This window comes from Lissotriton helveticus, chromosome 7, assembly GCF_964261635.1.
Source record: "Lissotriton helveticus chromosome 7, aLisHel1.1, whole genome shotgun sequence".
Classification (NCBI taxonomy): domain Eukaryota; kingdom Metazoa; phylum Chordata; class Amphibia; order Caudata; family Salamandridae; genus Lissotriton; species Lissotriton helveticus.
The window spans coordinates 1,702,340,409-1,702,363,580 of record NC_136068.1 but is presented as its reverse complement, the minus strand read 5'-3'; the positions used below and the strand labels follow the sequence as shown (position 1 = coordinate 1,702,363,580).

General features: G+C 44.4%; 1 pseudogene; it reads left to right on the top strand.

Moving 5' to 3' along the window:
* Positions 1–23,172, top strand: part of LOC144769647 (IgGFc-binding protein-like) — a 1,000,379-nt pseudogene that overhangs the window by 72,777 nt on the left and 904,430 nt on the right.

Genomic DNA, 23,172 nt, shown 5'->3' with positions numbered 1-23,172 from the left:
GTTTGTAAAACCCTGCACCCTGTCGCAGTCACCCTATGGTGCATGCCACACAGTGCAGGGTTTTACAGGGGTGTTCCATGGGTGCCCCCTTGGCCACCAACCATGGGCCATGGGGCTAGGGGGCCCTGCCAGGGGCCCCCAAAGTCACTTTCCAACAGCCTTTCTGTGTCAGACAGGCTGATGCAGAAAGGCTGTTGGAAACCGACATTGTAATCTCGACTGCAGAATAGCGCACATAGGGTGTTACGGTGCAGTTCCGACCAACAGTAATACACCGGAAGTCACTCTGAACTGAGTCGAAATGACCCGATGGTTCACGTTCCCACTGCGAACAACGTAATTGGGTGGTCGGACTGTAAACTGACTGAGTCGGTCTGAAGGGCTTTCTGCCCGACATCGAAATGAGGCCCAAAATATATGAATAAAATAAAATGAAGATACCTACTATTTTCCATACACTTTCTAAAGGCAATTGGTGATCATTGCTAGCACAGTGAATAACACAGCAGCACGCATCCAATATCAATGATACTGTGAACATTGTATGCTAAAAAAATTCTACTGTGAATAAAAATTATGTGAAAAGTATAATAAAACAAGAACTAAATAAAATATTAAAAATTGATTAATAGGAACTTATGCGTGTTTCCATTCATGAAAAACATGTCACCGAGACTAGATTGCAGAATTCTGACTGGACAAGTCAGATGATGACGAGCAAGTGTAGGGCTAATGTTTAAAACTGAGGTACCGATGAAGGGGGCTAATGATGATACTGTGGTTATGGTAATGTTAAATTCACAGAACAGAAAATGGCACTTGAAAATGATAATATTGAATTGTCATAGAATATTTAGCATTTACATGAAGGACATTTTGATCATTCATATTATGCTAATAACCAGGGCTTGCTTTCGTAGGTGAACTATAACAAGTTAAGTCTTCCTGTTATCCTGAATGATGGAAAACTACGGCTCTATCAGTCTGGAGGACTCATCCTCATTCAAACCGATTTCACTCTCAAAGTGTACTATGACTGGAACTCCTTTCTAAAAATCGAAATCTCAAGCAGCTTCTTTGAAAATATTTGTGGATTGTGTGGCAACTACAATGGCAACCCCAGTGATGACTTCATGAAGCCCTCAGGGGGGTTGGTTCTGACTCCAGTTGAATTTGGGGCAAGCTGGCAGGTAGAAGATGGCGGCCGTTTATGTTGGCACGATTGCAATGGTGTCTGCAAGACCTGCAGCGCAGACCTGGTGAGAAAGTTTGAAGACCAGGCTGTCTGTGGACTTATCACTTCGGTGACTGGACCCTTCAGAGAGTGCCGTGAACCATTTGACCCCAAAATCTACATGGACAACTGTGTCTATGATATGTGCATGAACGACGGATTCAAGCAAATGTTATGCGACGCTCTGAAAACATATGCAGATACTTGCCTGAGGAAAAAAGTGAAGATCTACGAGTGGCGAACCATAGCAGGATGCCGTGAGTAGAGACCTCTATTTCCCTGTTTTGACTGTAATGACCAGGCTGCTTTTCAGCAGTAACTACATAGGCATTTTCAGGACTTTTGTTTCGAGAAAAAAAGCCATCAGGTAAAGCAATAAATAGGTTATAGTGTTTTTCTGGATGCCTAAATGTATGTGCATATAAAATGTAGTGCTTCGTTCAAATAAAGCAGACAATAAGAATAAAGTTAACGATTTAACATACTCACTTACCTTTGAGAAGACCCCCCTTAACTGCTAACAAAGTAAGGGAAGAGCCAGAATGAACAGCTATGCAAATTGTGTCAGCTCAATCACTAGTGAACAGTATTTCTACCCACAAAGCAAGAAAAAAATACTTTCTACTAAAAAGAGTTCTTCATCAATGGTATGGTCTCTAAATCCACATGCTATAATAAGATGTAAAGTGGAACTGAAGAGTGGATTTGGCAATATTTTTCCCAATGCTGAAAGGAGAAGTGGTGAACGGTATTGCATGCAGGGGGGCAGGCGGACACATACTCACACACGCCCATCTACATGAGCACATACATACAACCACCATTCACAGGCAAAAACACATGTTCACACCCATTCACTGCACTCACACACCAATGCACATACATTCATACATATACACATGCAGGCCTGCTCCAAAAATTAAAACACCGGGAAAGAGCAGTGATTTTGGGGGCAGGAGGGAAGCCTCAGTGGTTCCTGGAGGAGTGGGACTGCCAGCTCCTGTCACTGGCTGACCTTGTTATGGGTTTGTCAAGGTAGTGAGATTGGGTCAGTGAGACAGTTTACCCCCCCCCCCCCGCCACACTCTATGATGAGTCATCACTTATGGACAGTCAGCACTGGGCGCTTCAGGACTTCAAACTGAAGCGCCCAGGTCCAAGTCTATCTGTGACGTGCCCGCTAGTCATGAGATGCGAGACCACCAAGCACTATGCCGAGCTGAGGAGGTTGCACCCATAGGGCTGTGAAAATCTTCAGCCTGGCAAAAGTTCAGCTCAGCCAGTCATGTGCCAGCAAGCCCGTCTGCGCCCGTCCGAGCCTGTCCCAAGCCTAGGGCCACCCCCCCTAGACTAAATACTTCTGACGCTCCACACTCAAGGATCTGTTACGATACTAAATACTTAACATCGTTTAATACCAATAAAGCCCCTTGTTCTCCGATTGATCTCCAAACATTAGACTATGTTCCATATACCTGTCCTTTTTGCTCTCTTCATATTATGGAACACCCTCATTTACAAAAACCTGTTAATACCCCTCACAACAAATCCCCTCATACTATTAAACTAGCCCTTTTAAACGCTCGATCACTCCCTAAACACAGGTATGAAATTGCACATTTTATCGACAGTTGGCAGCTGGACATTTTATTACTTACCGAAACTTGCGGAGATCAAGCTTCGGACCCTGACTTTACTTCAGCTACCCCGAAAGGATTCTCTAACATCAGACTTGATAGGTCATTAAATAAAAAAGGTGGGGGAGTGGCGATTATTTATCGTGACACTTTTCGCTTACGTACGGAACCCCTAAAAATTAATACATGTGAAGCTTTGAACTTCACCTTTGTCACTCCTTATTCTACCTCTTTTCGAGGTATTTTGCTTTATCGCCCCCCTGGCCTCCGCTCTACTTTTTTGTCCTCCTTGAGCCATATTTTAGAACCAATTCCTGGAGAAAACAATTTTACAACTCTGGGTGATTTTAATTTCCATTTAGAGAGGAAGGAAGATCCTGACACTCACTCCCTCCTCACGGAAATTAATGCAGCAGGTCTAACGCAACTCGTCCACTCGCCTACACACCTAGCGGGACACACATTGGACGGAGTCTTTTCCAATCTCAGCTCCTTAACCATAGAGCACATATTACCTCTCACATGGACAGACCACTCTGCCGTCTGTTTTAATATTCTCCCTGTGACGCCGAGTCTCACAAAACCCTGCAAACCGGGTATCTTTAAATCCTGGAAAAATATTAATGTTCCTGAATTTACCAACAACTTAAACACCTTGAATGAAATTGACACTGCTGATCCAGAAGCCGCAGCTATTCACTACACTAGGTGTATTAAGACTGCAATTGACACCTCTGTTCCCACAAAAAAACGTTCTTCTAACAGGCTTTTAAACTCTGCTCCTTGGTTCACTGAAGCACTTAGGTTAGAAAAGCAAAGCTGTAGACGCCAGGAACGCAAGTGGCGTTTTAATTACGACCCCCAGGAGAAAAGCTGTTATAAAGAGAAACTAAAAAAATACAAATTATTAATCATTAGTCAGAAAAGTATCTTCTTCAATAATCAAATCGAATCAGCTCAAGATTCAACCAAACAACTTTTTCAGGTTGTTTCTCACCTCTCTGGCCATGATAAACCTTCTACTGCTGAAGCCTCACAATCTATGTGCAATGCACTTTCCACCTACTTCCAAGAAAAAGTGTGCGATATCTATTCCAATTTTAACAAATCTATTATTGACGCACACCAAACTGATTCCCACATCATGTTTAATTCTACTTCTCTTAACCCCTCCTTAATCCCCAATCATTCCAATTTCTCATTCAATCACATTTCGCATGAAATGATCCATAAACTAATGATGTTGACCAACTCCGGTTCACCTGATGATCCTTGCCCACCTTCAGTCATTAAAATAGCTACAGAGAAGATTTCTATTGCCCTTGCAAACATCTTTAATGCCATGATTTCATCCTGCATCTATCCTACTATATGGAAAAAAACAGTTACTAAGGCTCTTCTCAAGAAAACTACTCTGGATCCTTCCAAAGTAACCAGTTACAGATCGATAGCATGCATTCCCTATCCATCCAAGATCATTGAGAAAATCATGAACATTCAACTATCCGAATATATAGACTCTAAAAACTGTCTGGATACCTCCCAATTTGGCTTCAGGAGGGGACATGGGACGGAGACAGCATTAATAAAGGCCTCAGAGGAGATACGAATGATCCTTGACAAAGGAGGCGCCGCGGTGCTCATACTACTCGACCTGTCCGTGGCTTTCGACATGGTCGATCATTCTATTCTGATCGACCGTGTCGGAAAAGCTGGAATATCATCTGATGCTCTCTCACTCCTGGCGTCCTTCCTGACAGACCAAGAGCAATCAGTCTCTATGGGCTCATTCTCTTCTGACTCCTTTATTCTACCTTGTGGAGTCCCCCAGGGATCCTCGCTAAGCCCAACGCTTTTTAACATTTATGTGACGGACTTAGCGAGGATCATTAAAGCTCATCGTCTAGCAGTTACATCGTACGCAGACGATACACAGCTTGTCCTGGCTATCAACAACAATGGAATGGAGGTTGCCATCAACTTCCAAAAAGGAATGAGTGCCATATGTAGTTGGACGCACTAGAATTGTCTGAAACTCAACTCGGACAAAACCGAGGTGATGGTGTTTGGGAAACTCACCCCTGCATGGTCTTCTATATGGTGGCCGCAACATCTTGGCCCCCGCCTAATCCTGTTGCTAAGGTTAGAAATCTTGGTTTCATCTTTGATAATACACTTTCATTTAATCAACAAGCCAACTCTATAGTTTCGGCTTCATTTTTCATACTTAAAATGATTTAAAAAATCCAGCCCTATCTTCCACTAAATACGATAAATACCTTGATTTCTACCTTACTAATGTCCCGAGTTGATTACTGCAATGCACTCATGCTTAACGCCCAAGAACAAGTAGTCAACAAACTACAGCTGGTCCAAAATGCGGCCGCTGGACTCATCACAGGTATACCAAAATTTAAGCCAATTTCCAATACCATCCGCAATCTTCACTGGTTGCCGATCAGACAACGTATCAAATTCAAAGCCCTCTGCATTGCCTTTAAGAGTATTCATGAAAAATCACCAGCCTTTCTTAAAGATGCCCTTCATCCCTACCGACCTTCACGCAATATCAGATCTGCTGATGCTAATCTCCTGGAAGTTATTAAAACTAAAAAAGCAACCTGGGGAGACAGATCATTTGCTGTAGCCACAGCTAAATTATGGAACACCATGCCAAGTCATCTAAAAAATGCTCCAACATTACTATCCTTCAGGAAGCAATTGAAGACGTGGTTGTTTAATTATTAATTTCCCTGACTCCTCGGCCCACCCTTCAATTTCTGTCTATCTAAGCGCCAAGACACCCTTGGGTAATCGTGCGCTCAACAAATTGCATAAAATAAAATAAATAAATGAGGCGCATGTGCGGCACAAGGGCCGCTTGACTTGGACATGAAGAGTGACTGTCAGGCTGACCTTTGCTCAGCCTGACAGGCACTCTTCATGTTTGCAAAAAGGTGGGAGGGCACCTCTTCTCTATGGACGGGCCACTAGTGGAAAGGAGAATGATTCCGGTGACTGTAGGAAACCAATAGCTTGAGAACCAGAGATGTTTACCTCGGAAAGCACAAAGAGAACCGTACTGTAGAATTTCTCATGTTGAATAAGGAGTTTGTGAGAGTCACGTGTACAAAAACCTTATAACTTAAGAGTAAATGGAAGCAAGTCAAACTATCCTCTCTTAACTGGACCCATATAACTTTGTCTGGCTGAAATAAAGTACCATGTCAATACAATTCAAATGGTAAATGGCACAGAGAGAGTGAATCTAAACGCCTATATTTTAACACAACTTACGGAACAAATTGCCCTAGATTTAAAACGCAGACTGTAGTGTATATCAAAGGTGTGCACTACCTTCAATATTGATGCCATTAAGATTTCAAAACATGGAGCACATATGATATTTATTGTTTTTTTATAATTATTTTTTCATGTAAGACTGTTAATGGTGTTGCAAAGCTAAGCGTGCTAGAGAAATATTAGCAATAGCAATGTGCATGAGTGTCTGAAAAGCTGAAGGATTGCAATGTAACTGTGAGGTATCTGACAAGTTGGAAATGTACCATCAGCAATCCAAAAGGAGTTCTAAAAAGTGCCCTTTTACTATGGTATTAAATGGACTGCTCATGGCGTGAAAGTGAGACGCGAGTAATGAAGAAAGGTGGCCCTTAAAACCCTCGGTATTTCAGGTAGGTAGTTAAAGTCCCTTAGAATGCTAGAGGTTTAGACATAAGCATATTGTAAGATAGTGTGTACCATGACAGGGTGAGAAGGATAGGAGAGGGAGTCCATTAGTATAGGCCCCTAAGGCCTCCAGAAACTAACAGCGTTTTTCAATTAAGGATTGGAATGCACACGGATCTTATTACTAAATAACCAATTGGCAGATCCTGCCCTGGAGAAAATGTGGAACGATAAATGGAGTGAAAATGGTAGTGGGCTATCCTATCGAGGCCAAGCGTGGAAAGTTTGATAGATATTCGTAATATCTATTGGTAGAAATTTCTTTGGCATCTTTCATTTACAGCCGTGTAGACCAAGCCTCAAAATGATTTTCATCTGGAAGTAGTATGAAGACTAAGCATGCCTTATTAGGGGTGTGAGGCCAGGTCTCACTGGGTAGAAGTTCGTATTTGCTTTATTTTTCTGTAGACTGCATGGTTGCCTGAGGCTGGCTCTATCGCTTTGCAGCTACTAGGACGACCATCACCATTAATGCATCAGTAGGACTTATTTAGAGTTTGGTGGAAGGGACACTCCATTATTATTATTATTATTATTATTATTATTATTATTATTATTATTATTATTATTGTGTATTTGTATAGCGCTTTACTGTCACCCCAAGGGCATCCTGGCACTTGAGATCACTGTCAGCAACAGATAGAACATCTTACACTGCCCTAGGGAACAAGTGGGTCTTCAACGCTTTTTTAAATGGTAGAAGGTCCCTTTGACCTCGTAAAAGGAGTGGCAGAGAATTCCAGAGTTTAGCCGCTGCGACACTAAACAAGCGTCCACCCATCCTCACTCTCTGGAATCTCGGTACCACCACCAGCCACGCAGAAGAGGAGCGCAAACATTGCGTGGACAAATACCATGAAAACATATTCTGCAGTGGGACCGGGCCCTGTCCGTGCAAAGCCCTGAACACCAGGCAGGCAGCTTTGTACTGAACACGTAAATGGACCAGCAACCAATGTAAGTCCCGGAGAGCAGCGGTGGAGGAGCTGAAGTTAGGGCGAGAGAGGGCCAGCTTGGCCGCCATATTCTGCACCCGTTGCAGCTTACATAGCAACGGTTTAGGGGCTTCCAGAAGTAGAGCGTTGCAATAGTCTAAACGACTTAAGATGGTCCCACGCACTACTTCTGGTCTAGACTGTTCAGGTAGAAGGGGCAAAACTTTACGGGGCATGCGCAACAGCATCATGCACGTAGCTGTGGTCTTATTTACATGTATATCCAGCTGCAAGTTAGGCCCAAAAGTAACCCCTAAGTTACGTGCAGACTCAGCGGCTGACACTGTCTCAGGAAAGGTCGAAGGCCAAAAGTTGTCGGGGAGTGAACGCGGTATTTTATCAGAAGAACAGTAAAGCACCTCCGTTTTTTTGCTGTTGAACTGAAGGGAGTTAGATCGAAGCCAGTCAGCTGTAGCTGACATACAGCGGTGGAATGTTTCCAACGGGACCGAGTTGTTTCCTTCCAGTGAAAAGACCAATTGGGTATCATCAGCATAATTGAATGCTGCGATACCGAATGATTTTATCAGATGGACCAGAGGGCGAAGGTAAAGGTTGAAAAGTATGGGGCTGATGGCCGAGCCCTGTGGTACCCCCTGCCCCACATCCCTCACCTCCGATCTAAATGGGGGCCACCACCTGCCGTCGGTTGTTCAAATAAGAGACCAACCAATCCCTTGCCAGCCCGGTGACCCCGCACTCTTCCAGTCTCCTGATGAGGGTAGAGTGGCAGACCGTGTCGAACGCGGCCGACATGTTGAGCAGCAGTAAGAAGGCTGCCCGACCCATGTCAACCCGCGAACGAAGGTTGTCCAACACGGCCACCAGCGCAGATTCAGTCCCATGCGCTGGACGGAAGCCAAATTGTGCCTCATCAAGCCAGGTGTTCTCTTCCAGGAAACCGGACAGGGCGCGGGTCACTAGCTTCTCCATGATTTTGATAGGGAACGGCAGCAAAGAGATGGGTCTATAATTAGACAGGCAGGCAGGGTCCAATGTGGGTTTCTTTAAAAGAGGTGACACCACTGCCAGCTTCCAGCACTCGGGAACGATTGCAGTGTCAAAGGACTGGAGGCAGATGGAATGCAAGGGCTGGAAAAGTTCATCTTGGAACACCTTCCAGAATTTAGGAGGCAGTGGGTCCAAGGTCCATCATAAATGTACTGTATTGCAAATGTACTATAGAATATGCCACTTGTATTACGCTCGACAAGCTATCCACCACGTTTTTCTGGATTATCCCGTCCATGGATGTCTAGAAAAGGACCATAGTTTCTTAGATGGTGTCTCCATTTGGAGACTTGTGTAAAATATGGAGTTTAAAGTAATGTAATGAAGGCAAACTGGTACTGAATAATGCCAATGGGATGTATGCATGTATGGTTGCTCCGATTTTATTACCTGTAATATGCATATATGAATGATGTTTGCTCCAGAGATATATCTTAGCATTCTTTCACAAAAATCTTATTCATATGTTTAAATTTTTTCGAAAAGTACTATCTTGACACCGTTAAGCAGCTGACATTCACCTTTCCTTCTTCCTGAATGTCTGCAGCTCTCCAGTGCCCCGCGAACAGTCAGTTTGTACTGTGCGGCAGTGGATGCCCTGCAACCTGCAATGATGCTGCCCTTCCTGCTACGTGTACAGAGGCCTGCGTGGAATCCTGCCAGTGTAATTCAGGCTTTGTGCTGAAGGATGGCAAGTGCATTGCCAAGAACACCTGCGGCTGTGTCTTTGAAGGGCGCCATTACGCCCCTGGTCAGAAGTTCTGGGGCAATGATAAGTGTACACAACAGTGTACATGCAATCGACAGACCAACAAAGTGGAATGCAAAGAGACCACATGCAAATCAACTGAAACATGTGATGTGGTCAAAGGCATCCGAGACTGCTATCCTTTAAGCTATTGCACCTGCTCAGCCTCTGGTGACCCACACTATGAGACTTGTGATCATGTGCGATACAACTTTATGGGTACTTGTGTCTACCTGTTTGCAGGACTGTGCAAGAAGATCGATGATTTGGTGGATTTTTCGGTTCATGTCAAAAACGATAACAGAGGAAGCAAAGTTGTATCTTACACATCCCTTGTAGAAGTTATTGTTTATGACTTCAATATCATCATCAGCAAGGAATACCCAAACAAGGTCATGGTATGTATATACACACTCAAGAAGCTTTTCATAATAGACTGTTGAAAAAAATCACTTCATCATTTACTATTAAGCATCCCATGATTACATTTCCAATTCGGTTAAAATGTAGATGTATTCCTTTTTTTCTTAAAGTCCTCATTTAAAGATAATATGCTCCAGATAATCAAGAGAGAGGGTTTTTATGACCCCTTCAAGTGTCTGAAGGATAGATTTTAAATTACTGGTATGGTTTCACCCCCAAAGAGAAGAGAGGATAGTATGAATCTCCAGAGCTGTACCTTCGACTACTTGTATAGGCTTCAACCTCAGTCTTGAAAATCAGACGGCCAATATGGTCCCACTTTGCAGGGATTGGCCTAATTAGACCAATCCCCTGGACTTTGTCTAAAGCATATTATTATTCGTAGGACCCAGAAACATGTATATCCACTTAGGAAACAGAAAACGTGTGTAAGGAGATTTAAGACCCATAGAGTATGTTATATATGTCTCACCCCTGTCTCAACCCAATTATCCCAAATTTCCCAGTATTTAATCTTTTTCGTAACATTGCCTGCTTGATCCAAACGAGCTACCCTCTGGATGGAATTAATCCATTCATTCTCCGTAGGGGGACATGGTAATATCCATTTAACAGAGAGTTCCCGACGAGCTAGGAGAATCAAGATAAAAAATAGAGCTTTTTAACTTTTTGTTAGTTCTCGTTCATCCACTTTGTTAGGAGGTAACCCAAAGATTACAGATAGAGTTGTTAATATAATTTCTAGCCCCATAATATCTGATATGGTCTTACCCACTTTATTCCAATATTCGGACATTACCGGGCAGCTCCGGAACATGTGAACCTCATTGGCTCTATCTTCTCCACATTTGGGGCATTTCATGATCTCCTCATTTCCCATCTTCAAAATTTTCTGGGGGGTTCAATAGGCCTTATGAGCTGTGAAAAGGTGATTCTTTTTTAATGGTGCAGCATTCGTACAAGACAAAAGAAGTGACATAGATACTTGCCCAATAGTTTCAAGCTTTTCATCTGGCAGGTCCTTCTTCCATATCTCCATAAATGAGGCCTCCTCCATTTTGGGCAAGTAACAAGTACCAGTCTGACAACTCTTTTTCCTTAATGCCACAGGAGCAAATCTTCATTGCTAGATTCGAGTTCCCTTTCAGTTCTTTTTCCGATGCTTTTGTCCAACTTATCAACTGATAGTATTTAAACTTTGAAATCAGGTTTCCAGTTATAGCTAATAAGTGTGGCCAAGAAATAAGATCTGCCTCAATTACGAGTTGCCCCCAAGTGTTTATTCCACATTTTTTCTGAGGTAACGCCAGGGCATCTGTCAAGCATAATGGTGTCCCAGGGGAGTCCCAAATCAGAGTAATGTCATTGTAGTATGGAATTTTTAGAAGACAACTGACTTGTGACCAAAGTTTTACTGATGCTATCAAAATATTAAATTTGACTTTTTTTTAAAATGTAAGATTACAAAATTTTAAAAGAAAGCCCTCGACTTGTTGAGAGAAATCCAGAGTAAGAGCTTTAAAAAGAGGTGAGAACATACAGTCTTCCAGCATCAGTTGTCTAAAATTTTTTTAACAGGAATGCACACATATACAAGTATAGGCCGGGACTTGCAATCCCTCCATATTCCTTTTTCTTTTTTAAGTTTTTTCTGGGCAATCCTTGAGCCCCTGAACCTTCCTAAACGAAATTTTTGGAAACTCCAGGGGAATAGTATTGAACAAAAAGGTGTATTTTGGGAGAAGCAACATTTTTATTAAATTGGATTTACCCAAAATGGAGAGAGATAGAGACTCCCAAGATTGTAAGTGAGAACTTACTTCCTTTGTTACTTTGTCAAAATTAACTTGTGCGATTTTGTCGATATTATGGATTATTTTCTTATCTCCTTATTTTCATAGATGCTCTCAAAGTCCGTATTCCACTTCATTAACTCTGTTTTTTGTTGATTAAGACGATAACCTGAAACCTTTCCAAAGTTCTCTATTTCTAGCCATATTTCCGAATAGGATTTTTCTAGATTCTCTGTGAGCACAACAAGGTCGTCTGCATACAGACCTATTTTTTTCTCCCATCCATTATATTTAAAAGGGATAATTTTCTGTGATGCTCTTAATTTATAGGCTAGGGGCTCGATATATATATTAAAGAGTATCAGAGAAATGGGGCACCCTTGTCTAGTCCCTCTTTTGATCTGTATCACACTTGTTAGATTACCATTTACCAGGATTTTAGTTGAAGGTTAGTTCACCCAGGTCAAAACACTGTATTACTTTAAATAGAAAATTCCAATTAACTCGATTGAAAGCCTTGGCGCCATCGAATGTCATTACAGCCAAGGGAGACTTATACATCTGTGCCATATCTATGGTTCCATTAAGATCATGAGTCAATTCACTTAACTGTCTCCCCTTCATAAATCCTTTTCCAGCCGGGTGAATAAGTGAGCCTAATACGTTGTCCAATCGTCTGGTTATAATCTGCGTATAGATTTTATGATCACAGTTTAAAAGTGAGATTGAACGATAAGACTCACAGTCAAGTGGATTTTTATTGGCTTTTAAAAGGATTGTGATAGTTGCTTCTTCCCAAGAAACTGGGGGACTATTACCCTCTGTAAAAGAGGAGTTGGATAATTGTGAAAGAATATGTGTTAATTCATCTTTTAAGGTGTTGTAAACCTCATTTGGAATGGCGTCTGGGCCAGCAGCTTTTCCCTTTTTTAAACAGGTAATTACTTGAGCTATTTCCTCTGGTAGTATAGGGCCATGTATATGTTCGCTATCCTCTTGTCGAAGAGTGGAAAGATCTATCTCTCTTTAAAATTCTTCCATACAAGCCTCATCAATTATCTCATCTTCTGTATAAAGTTTTTTGAAAAACTGGACGAAGGCTTCCTCAATTTCATCGTCTTCTGTAGCTATACTACCGTTATTTGAGGATCGTATATCTTTTATCCAGTTTCTCGTCTGGTATGTCTTCATTTTCCAGGCGAGGAGCTTACTACACCTTTCCCCATACTCATGGTGTGCAAGTTTACTGGCATCCTATTTTTTTAAATAATAGATTCTAGAAAGTCAGCTAGTTTACATTTAGCAGATGTTAGGTTACTTAGAATGGTCACATTCTCTGAATACCTCTCAAGGCTTTCATTCAGTCTCTGTATCTCATGTTCAAGCTTTTTAGTCTCCTCTTTTATTTTCTTTGCTTGTGCACAGGATATACTCATTAACACTCCCCTCAGGAATGCTTTACATGTATCCCACACTGTTTGAATTGAGGCAGAGTTTAAATTAGTGTTGAAAAAACTCTTTAGTTTCTACTTTAAGGTTTTCAAATATGGTTTTCTCCAATAGTAATGTTCAATTAATAGTACACCTTCTAGAGGATGGGGCATTACAGACAGCTACCTTCAGAATGACGGTGGAGTGATCAGACTTATGTTCAAGGGCATGACTTACTTGGTTAGTATTTCATCTGACTCTTGCCCCGACCAAAAAGAAGTCAATCCTCGATCTGTGTCCGCATTTTTTATTGTGAAAAGTAAATTTCCCACCTTTAGTTTTAAATTTGCGCTTGTGGACAATGGCGGGCGCTAGCTAGTAGAAGTCACAGGCTCAGCAGTCTCTCCAGGGAATGTGCTGTTAGGAAATGAGAGGGATGAAACTTGAATGAAAACGCCACGAAGGTCAGGAAGAAATATCTCTGGACTTTAAATAAATTAATTGACCTGCTCTTTGACTCACCGCATTTTTGTTGGTTATTGCCTAGGGCCGCTGGCTTGTTTGGGGCTCGGCGTGCGGTGTGCGGCCGCTCGTGGGGGTCGGGGCCGGTCTGGGCTCTTGCTCGCTGGGCGTCCTGCCGGTGCTGTGTGGTGTGCGTCATTGCCCGCGTTGCCCGCTGGTTTTGCAGCTCCTCGGTTGGCTCGGGGAGGAGCGCCAGTACGCGTTGGTTGGCATCTGTGCGCTGCCCGCGTCACCCGTGCTGGTGGGTGTCTGTGCGGTGGTGTCAGCGTCACCCGTGGTGCTGGTCTTCACGGTTCCTCGGCTGGTCTGGGGAGGAGGAGCTCAGGGTGCTCGGCGCTTAACTTAACCCCCTGCGTGTGGAGGTGGCGGTCGGGGAAGTATCAGCTGCCTGCGAAGGACGATGGTCTGAGGCAGCCGCGGGGTTGGCATTAAGGAGAGGAGTCTCGGCCAGAATTTGATTGCGAACAAGCTCTGCACCTGCTAGTTTGATCCTGTTTTTCTTGTCAAACAGCATTACCAGCATTAACAGAGCTGGATCTTTCCTGCACCTTCAGGAGAAGGATTATCGTGTCTACTTAGATTCAAGTGTCAAGGAAGGTGGAAAGAGGGAGGCAAGACCATATGTACGGCTGACCTCAATGACTAAGGTAAGGAGAAAGGAGAGAGACTGGGGAGCAAAATGACACTATGAATGGGAGGCTGGAATACAGGAAAATCAAGTGAGAAGCCTACTGATAGAAACAAATAAAGGGAAACTCAATAGGTTTACCCTTAGGAGAAGATAAATTTGGGGGGGGGGCGGAGAGCTATTCTCCTGAGTTAGTAGGTATAGAATATATAGTTTTTCTCACACAAAAAGATTGGGGACTGGGAGCAAAAATGGAAAAAAGGAGGTCCAGTAACCGTGCTCCCACAGGATAACATGTCTACACTAGGGGGGTGACAGTTCCTCAAATGTCAAAGAAATACAACCCAGATTCTGGTTCGTAAAAGAGAAGAGATAAACAGGTACTAAGTGGTCAGACTCTCAGTAGGTTGGTATATTAAATGTGGTGGGGGAATTCCTCCTTTTGAATATAGTGCCCTCACACACCTTTGCGAGTATCATGCTTCATCATAGGGCGTTGCTCATCGTGTGGGTGGCGCTGCAGTCCCTCACGGGCCCCGTGGAAATCTACGACTGAGTCCCCAAATAAGTTGACTTTTGCCGCTCCAGTCCTTCTTCTATTTAAATAGGATAGAAGGAAAGGATAAGGAGTGTTAACATACTATAAAGTCATTTTCAACAAAAGAAAGGCAACCCAAAAAATGATTACTTCAATAGAACCAGTAACCTCCTAAATATCAGATGCCATGATGGCTGCGATCCCACTAAGCTCCAGTGGTTACCTTAGACCTTTGGTCTTCCACAAATTGTCTAAAATAAGTTGAAATATTTATTTTCTGCAAACAGAGAATACTCGGTGATGAATCAAAATAGAAATGATTAGAAGAGTGAGCTTCTTATTGTGGTGAAGATTGTTCCTACTGAATATTTGGAAAGTAGGATGGGAAGCTAGTATAATGCAAAATGTGGCTAGTTAAATATAAAGTAATTATTTACTATTATTCTAGTGTATACAATATAAATGATATTACAATAAACTACATAGTTAATGTAGTATACGATTGAATCACTGACATAATATGGTGAACTTATAATGAAAAACACAAAAATATCTTGTCAAACATATCGTTGATATACATATTGACCAAGAATAGGCAAAAAGATATTTTTTTGTAATAAATATAAACTTTAATACAATCTAGTAATTTATTTAAAGTAGTTTATTATTTAAAAGTATTTTATTAGTTATAATATATGTTATAAACACATATCCTACAGGCGATTGCCAGCAGATAGTTGGAGTAAGCATATACTTTACATAGCTGAAGTGTTTTTTTTTTGTTGTTAATGACTTTGGCGCTATTTAACAACTTTTCACGAAATATCCTAAACTAGTACGGCTTTCGCATCAGCTGCTGTCTAGAAAGGTAAACATGCAATTCCCTACTACTACAGCCTGGACCCCTGAACTAAATTCTTCTTCAATTTAGTGGAAAGCTAGCTATTGGTCTAGAAAGAGCCTCTATGTAATTTGGTGTACATTTGTTCAGCAGTTCTGAAGTTATTAATGAAAGAAGAATTATGTAAATATGTGGACATGAGGTCTCCATGGATCTAACCGATCTCATGATGAGATTTGATTGGCTACCACACTTCAACCAGGGAGTTCTGGCAGCCATCTTGGGACTCTTGACAGAGCCCCTGAAAAAATGCTAAAAATAAATAGTATGGGGCAGGGTAGTGTGGTGGTGAGCCTCAGCAAGGCCTACCAGTGCAAGTGGTTCTCCCTTCTCTGCACAGAGTCCTCAGACCAATAGGAAGAAGTTGTCACAGAAACTGGAATAGAAAATAGAAGATTTATTGAGCCTCATGAGGTGGAACTACATTCACACAGCACCCTTCGGTAATGTATGAAGAAGCACACTGAATGGAAGGAGCTTGGTCCTTCTATACCCACACAGGGGCTCAAAAGAAGGCGGTACAAGTACAAGAGAAGGTTTTAGGTATACATACAGAAAATGCACAGTCAACAAGTGGGAGGAGCTAACAGTTGCTAATTCTGGTGAACACATCCTGGCAGTTACAGACTAACAGCAGCTGCTTTGACATCTGCAAGCTCAACTGAGCATGTGCGAAGCAGAAGAGGCTAAATATACCTTGTCAATAGGCAGAATACAAGAGCAGGACACAGAAAGGTAGGACAGAGCACATGGCGAGCACGTGGTAGCACACGGCAAACAAAATCGCTGACAGACATACAAAATGGAGAGTGATCTGGTATAAATACTCAGCAACTGCTACCGATGATGCGACATGCACCACCTCGATCAGCCAAAATCACATCAATCACCATTCTGTTCTGGTACAATCCTTGCAATTTGTAGTTCTTCTGTATTGTTCCTAAGTGCCATAGCTGTTTGAATGGTGACAGCTTCCACAACACGAGTCAATCGCCTTATCTTTCTGCTTTTCAATGCAGCACGCACAAAGAAGAACAATCCTAAGTAAAAATCGACATATTGTTGTAGAGCAGTGTGAGTTTGATCGACTTCGACCATACTTTCTGTCCTCCTATTTCGGTTCTTAGAGATCTCATTATAAAGTTTATAGTCTCTGTGATAAGATCCAGGTGCCAAAAAAACTGAGGGCAATAGAAAGGATACATAACACATACAGGCCAGACCACCCAACAGGTAGTTGATAATATCCCTTATTTCCGCACATAAAATAAGTAATGTGTGAGGCTGTAAAACTGCTGTTATTAGCACCTTCAATGGGCAGAACGACTGTACACTCACTTCTTCCTATTGGAATTCTCCCAACACTACTAATACATAAATCTGCTTTAGCTCTGGTCACAGAAATTACAAAAGGTCCTTTGTTTTTAATGGTTCTCATGTTCGTGAAGACATATGGTGTCGAAATATTGTCAGGTTGATACTCTTCCCATTCCCATTTAGTCCCTTTAGCTTGAGGATAACCATCTTTATCTTGATAGCATACTTTATTCAAACGAAAGTTAAGGCTTTCCGGAAGCAAACAAAAGTGCATACCAAGCTTGACACGATCCATTATGGGAAAATGGCAGAGGAATAAAAGGTGTTATGTTATGATATGTTATGTTAAGTGTTTTGTAAGCGCAACAGCTGCCCCAGCGAAGAGGCGTCCCGGCACTGCTAAATCCAAAAAAGACAGAACCTCAGAGCAAGCCAATCATGGACAGCAGAAGCCTATAATGGTGGAAAGAGAAAGGTTTTAATAGCTTTCCGGAAAGCCAACAGGTTCTCCATTCCACGAATGAAGACCGGCAAGGAGTTCCATAATTTGGCTGCCAAGACCCGGAAGGAGCGACCACCACTGCGGCATAGTTTAGTCCGTGGTACAGCCACCTGATGTTGGCCCAGTGAGCGCAAGCTACGCTGGGGAACATACAGGGTCAGAAGTGGATGCAGTAGGACCGGGCTCCCGGATTTAAGGATCTTGAATGCCAAAACGAGAGCTTTAAACTGGATCCGAGATGCGATCGGAAGCCAATGTAACCTTCCCATCGTGGCTCTAACAGAACACCTGCGGGGGAGTCTGACCAGAGTTCTCGCTGCCGAGTTTTGAACCCGTTGGAGTCGCAATATCTCAGCTTTGTTTGCGCCCAAGAGCTGCCCGCTGGCATAGTCCAAACGCGATAAAATCGTAGCTCGGACAATAAGCTGACATACTGTAGGATCGAAGTACTTCAGAATGGGTTTAAGGCCTCTTAACAGGCCCACACAAGTAGCTGCCACTCTCTTAGTGTGGGTCTGAAAGTTAAGTGAGGAGACCATCCAGACTCCTAAGTTCTTAACTGGAGACCTTTGCTCTGTCATTATGCCCAACGAAGCCGGCCACCAAAGCTCATTCCAGAGGGCGATGTTCTTCCCTATGAGCAAAACCTCTGTTTTGCTAGTGTTAAGCTGTAGACAATTGTCTGTCATCCAATGGGCTACTGCTGCCATCCCATCTCTGAACCTAGTGGCCGATGCAGATGACCCCTCGGCTAGGGTGATAACCAGCTGGGTATCATCAGCGTGTGATACCAGCGTTAGGTCCCATTCTCTTGCCACAGCAGCAAGAGGCTGCACATAAAGATTAAATAGAGACGGGCTGGGTGCAGAGCCTTGCGTAACCCCCTGACCGATGGAATTGGACTGAGAGAGGAACGGTGGTGCCGAGACCCGGAAAGATATCTCCTTTAGGAATGATCGAAACCACTCTAAGGCCGATCCCGTGATCCCTACTGCCTCCAGACGATACAGAAGAATATCATGCGACACCGTATCAAAGGCAGCGCTGAGATCTAACAAGATCAGCGCTGCACTCTGACCGGCGTCGAGAATCATCCGTAGATGTTCAGTTGTGGCGAGAAGGGCGGACTCGGTGCTATGGCCGGGCCTCAAACCTTTTTGAGACGGATCCAGAATATCATTATGGTTCATATATTGTGATAGGACATTATTCACATGGGCCTCAGCAATCTTGGCCACCCACGGGAGAAGGGAAATTGGTCTGAAATTTTCCGGTTTAGACGGATCCAATGAGGTCTTCTTAATGATAGGGGATACCCACGCCTGTTTCCAGGCCGTCGGAACTCTGGCTGTGGAAAAGGACAGGTTGAGTATAAAGCCAAGCGGCTGTTGAAAGAGAGCCAGGGACTCAATAAATTGTGACGGCCTCATAGGGTCCGATGGAGATCCAGATTTAACTTTGCTACATAGTTTGGCTAGCTCTTCCCTGGAAATCAAGAAAGTTGCAAGCTCTTCGCACTGCTGTGCAGAGGTTAAACTAGATACCCCTGGTTCTGGTGCTCTTTAGCTCTTGAAAAATTTTAAAGATACATTTAGTGGGGTTAGAACTGGTTTTAATTTCTTCCGCATAGAATGTAGCACGTGCAGAACAGATCGCTTTGTGATAAAGTTTTATTTTAGCCAGATAAATTCCTTTATCTCCATCTTTGTAATCCTTCCTCCTTGTCCGTTCAGCTCTCTTGCATTCCTTCCTCAATGCTCTCAAAACCTCGCTGTACCATGGGTTAGAGATGAACCTACGCCTAAGTCCATTTAGCCGGAATAAAGGCGTCCAGACCCCTCACAATCCATTCACAGAAGGTAGTATACGCCACTTCCGGGTCAGACATGTCTCCCAGGGAAATTGTCCCTAGGAAGGTATGGAAGTCCTTCAATTTAAGTTTGTGCCAAGGCCTCTTGAAGGCCCGATTCACCCCCTCTAACCTAAAAGGCTCGGAAATCTCCAGACTAGCTTTAACCAGGAAGTGGTTGGTCCAGCCCATAGGCTTGGGTGTGTCCACATTCACTGCCGGAATATTCGAGAACACTGGATCTAAAATATGCCCAGCCGAATGTGTGGCGCTATGAATTAGTGGGTTCAACTTTAAGGCGGCTAGGTATGCTAACAGATTACGGATAGTTGGGTCCTGGGTCTGATCAAAATAGAGATTCACGTCCCCCAGAATCGTAAAATTGGCAGATGCCACCACTAGTGAGCTAGCTACCTCAAGCATCGCCTCAATAAACTTAGAGGCAGGCCCCGGCGGACGATAGATATATAGTCCTGAAAATGTGAAATGTGAGCTAATAGCAATCTTAAAGCGAGCACATTCGCCTCCACATATATCTTCCTTAATAAAGGAGCAGGGGTATTGTGCTTTGTGAATTACTGCAATACCACCGCCTCTTGAGTCCCTGTTTAGAGTCTTGATCAGATAGCCTATATGGAGAGTGAGATTCAGTAACCCTGTCATATCTCGCAGCCCGGTTTCACAAATAAATAAAACATCAGGGTATTCCTCGGCAATGAGTGTACTTCCATGTGATGTTTGGCAGGTGATCTAACATTTAATTGGAAAGTCGTGAGCTGTACTTGTTTCTCTTGTCCCCCAACTCGTCCCCCTCGACAAGGTGCTGGTGTGGAAAAATGGCAAGTAGAACAGTTCAGGCCTGTCTCCCCCAGTTGAGACGGCAGTTCCCCACAGATCTCCCCACCTGAATTCAATGATAAGAGAGTACCTCTCTGTCATAAAAGAGGGGCTCCGGCGGGACTCGACCAGGGATACTGGCGAGAGGTGATGTCCTGGCGATGACGGGCTTGCCTTTGGCGCACCTTCAGCGTGCTGCCCGCGCTCCCGTTGCGCCCGCCCGCTGCACCCGCCCGCTGCACCTGCCCGCTGCACCTGCCCGCTGCACCTGCCCGCTGCATCCGCCCGCTGCGCGGACGTTTGGTGGTAGCCATAAGTAGGGGAAAGAGGAGGACAGGCGGCTAAGAAGAACTAGACCGTCCCCCAAACTGGTCCCAAAACGGCGCCTAGGTCCGCGTCAGTCCCTGGACATCATTAGTCGGCTGCAGGGTTCGCGGTAGCAGTGCGGGAGGGAACAAACACCGTGTGGGTTAAGTGCAGGGTATCCCACACACCCAACAGTTGGTAGTGTTCGTGGCATTGTGTGTATGATGCAACATCTGGATGAATGTACTATTTAGGTAGGATTGTCGATGCTTCTGCTCATGGTAGGGAAGCGAATAGTAGTGATGCTCAGCCGGTACAGGAGTAGTGGCAATCAGCAATTGTCGAGCAGGAGTCACTTTCTCAACAACCCAAGTTATTGCTGCCAAGGCCACCATAGCAACAACAAACCCTTTCGCGCAAATGATCCTTTTACTACAGATCCTGGCAACAACTGATCTTTCCATAGCCATGATCACTTCATTGTTTAAAACAATCGTTGGAGCTCTTATCCCTGGGCAGCCGTTGATTTCTTCACCATGGGCCAAGACGGGTGTCATTACACCGCGCAGGACTGATCCCCCCCCTTGCCACATCGGCGTTCTGTTTCACTAACCCAGGACGGTAGCTCAACCAGTCTTTTTCGGCAAAGCAGATTCTTTCCTTGGTGTCAGCGATCGTGTGATCCGGGAAGACTTCCACAGATTCGTCAGGTGAGATAGCTTGACCTTTCTCTGTCTCCAGAATCTCTCGATGGTCGGTCAACACAGCAGGTTCCACCAAGGTAGGTAGTACTCCCTTGCAGAGAGTACTATGGACCCAATTCTTTCGATTTGTCACTCGAACTGCAGTCCTTGTCGCAAGGAGCTCTTGCTCTGGTCCTCGCCACATCGGCTCCAAGCTGTTCGATCTGTCGAAGACCTCGACCATCACGTAGTCGCCAGGATGGAGTTCATGGGCCTCACCTGTAGATCTGTCAGGAAGAGCTTCTCGAACCTGTTGATGAATAGAGATCAAACTGGCGGTTAACTGTGCCAAATAATCATTCATCAGAACACATGGAACATCATGTATGGGGCGTGGCTTAGACCACTTCATATGGGGTAAGGCCAGATCGTGAATGTGGCACTAATCTTATGGACAACAATGCCAATGGTAGTGCGTCTGGCCACTTCAAAGACGTGGAAGCCAGTATTTTCGCCAACTTCAATTTCAAAGTAGAGTTGTACCTCTCCACTAATCCTGCTGATTCCGAGTGGAAGACTGCATGAAATTTCTGTTTGATCCCTAATCCTTTCAGGACATGCTCAACAACTTGCCCAACAAAATGAGGTCTGTTGTCACTCCACAAAAGTTTACAAACACCATATATAGGGAAAAACTCCTTTAGAAGCACCTTCACTGTGGTGAGAGCAGTATTATCCTTTGTAGGGTATGCCTCTATTCATTTACTGAAGGCGCAAACCACCACTACGATGTATTTCAGATTATTGCAGCGTTCAACTTAGATGTAATCCATCTGCAAAACTTCAAAAGGTGCGGTTGGTGTAGTAAACCCTCCTGTAGGAGTCCGTGTCCCTTTACCAGGATTATACTGCCAACAGTTCAAACAGGACTGTACTACTCTTTTAGCTTTGCTGGCAATTTCAGGATGCTCCCAAACTTGCGTAAGCAATTTAGTTATTGCTAGAGCACTCCGGCTCCCCTACCGACCCATGCCCACACCACATCTTCAACAAAGCCGACTCCATCATCGCACCCCAACTCCTGAACATCATTAACAGCTCCTTCGCATCCGTCACCTTCCCGGAGAGCTGGAAACACGCCAAGATGAGCGCCCTCCTCAAGAAACCCACCGCAGACCCCACGGACCTGAAGAACTTCCGCCCCATCTCGCTTCTTCCCTTTCCAGCCAAAGTCATCGAGAAGACCGTCAACAGACAACTCTCCGCCTTCCTCGAGACCAACGGATCCCTCGACCCCTCACAGTCCGGCTTCCGAGCAAACCACAGCACCGAGACTGCCCTCATCGCAGCCACCAACGACATCAGGTCCCTGCTCGACAACAGGGAAACGGCTGCCCTCATCCTCCTGGACCTCTCAGCAGCCTTCGACACCGTCTGCCACCGCACCCTGATACAGCGCCTCAGCAACACCGGAATCCTAGGAGCGGCCCTGGAGTGGATCATCTCATTCCTCACCGGAAGAACCCAGAGAGTCCGCCTCCCCCCGTTCCGATCCGCGGCCACCGAAGTCATCTGCGGCGTCCCGCAAGGATCCTCACTCAGCCCAACCCTCTTCAACGTCTACATGAGCCCTCTCGCAGCCATCGCCCGCCGACACAACCTCAACATCATCTCCTATGCCGATGACACCCAGCTGATCCTCTCCCTCACCAACGACCCCAACACCGCCAAAGCCAACCTCCAGGAAGGAATGAGAGACGTCGCAGAATGGATGAAGATCAGCCGCCTAAAACTGAACTCAGACAAGACGGAAGTCCTCATCCTCGGATCATCTCCCTCCGCGTGGGACAACTCCTGGTGGCCCCCTGCCCTGGGCTGCGCACCCAAACCAACGGACCACGCACGCAACCTGGGCTTCATCCTGGACTCCTCCCTCACGATGACCAAGCAAGTGAACGCAGTCTCATCATCCTGCTTCAACACCCTGCGCATGCTCCGAAAGATCTTCCGATGGATCCCCACAGAAACCAGGAAGACGGTCACCCAGGCCCTCGTCACCAGTAATCTGGA